Genomic DNA, 509 nt, shown 5'->3' with positions numbered 1-509 from the left:
GTCGCCCCATGTCTCTCTTTGTTACGAATATGTATATCGATTGCGAGACCGCGCGTTTAGCCGGTCGTCCAGTCCACGAATGCTTTTCTTTCGAACTTACGGTGGACTTTGGTAGACTATCAAAGAATCAACGAAAATCGGATCGGGTAGTTCTATCATAGACACACACCGTGGTTCTTCTTTAATTTGAAAAGCGACGGAAGGACGTTAAAAGTAATCAGCCGGTTACGCCTAGCGAGCGTTTCGCATCGAACGAATGAAAAACTAAGACAGAAGGGAGACACTTTGGCGAGGCGCTAAAAACCCATCATTGATATCCTTTTCTCCGAGAAAGCAAAATGCTATTATATGCTATCGGAGGACGCGGAGAAGTAGGAGGTGGTGGTCGATTCCATATATACACCAGGTTCTTGTTGCTCCGATTCGTTACGGTGTACGATTTGTTTTTCTTTTTTTTTTTTTTTTCAACTAACAAGTTTGTTCGACGACCTCAGAGCAGGCGAGATGAC

At 44.2% G+C, this 509-nt stretch overlaps 1 pseudogene; it reads left to right on the top strand.

Annotated features, from left to right (window-relative positions):
- The first annotated feature begins 485 nt into the window (after positions 1 to 485).
- The window catches only part of LOC143350494 (large subunit ribosomal RNA), an 8,178-nt pseudogene continuing 8,154 nt past the window's right edge, over positions 486 to 509 (top strand).

Source organism: Colletes latitarsis, chromosome 14, assembly GCF_051014445.1.
Source record: "Colletes latitarsis isolate SP2378_abdomen chromosome 14, iyColLati1, whole genome shotgun sequence".
NCBI lineage: Eukaryota > Metazoa > Arthropoda > Insecta > Hymenoptera > Colletidae > Colletes > Colletes latitarsis.
The sequence above is the reverse complement of the archived record's forward strand: the minus strand, read 5'-3'. Positions and strand labels throughout refer to the sequence as shown.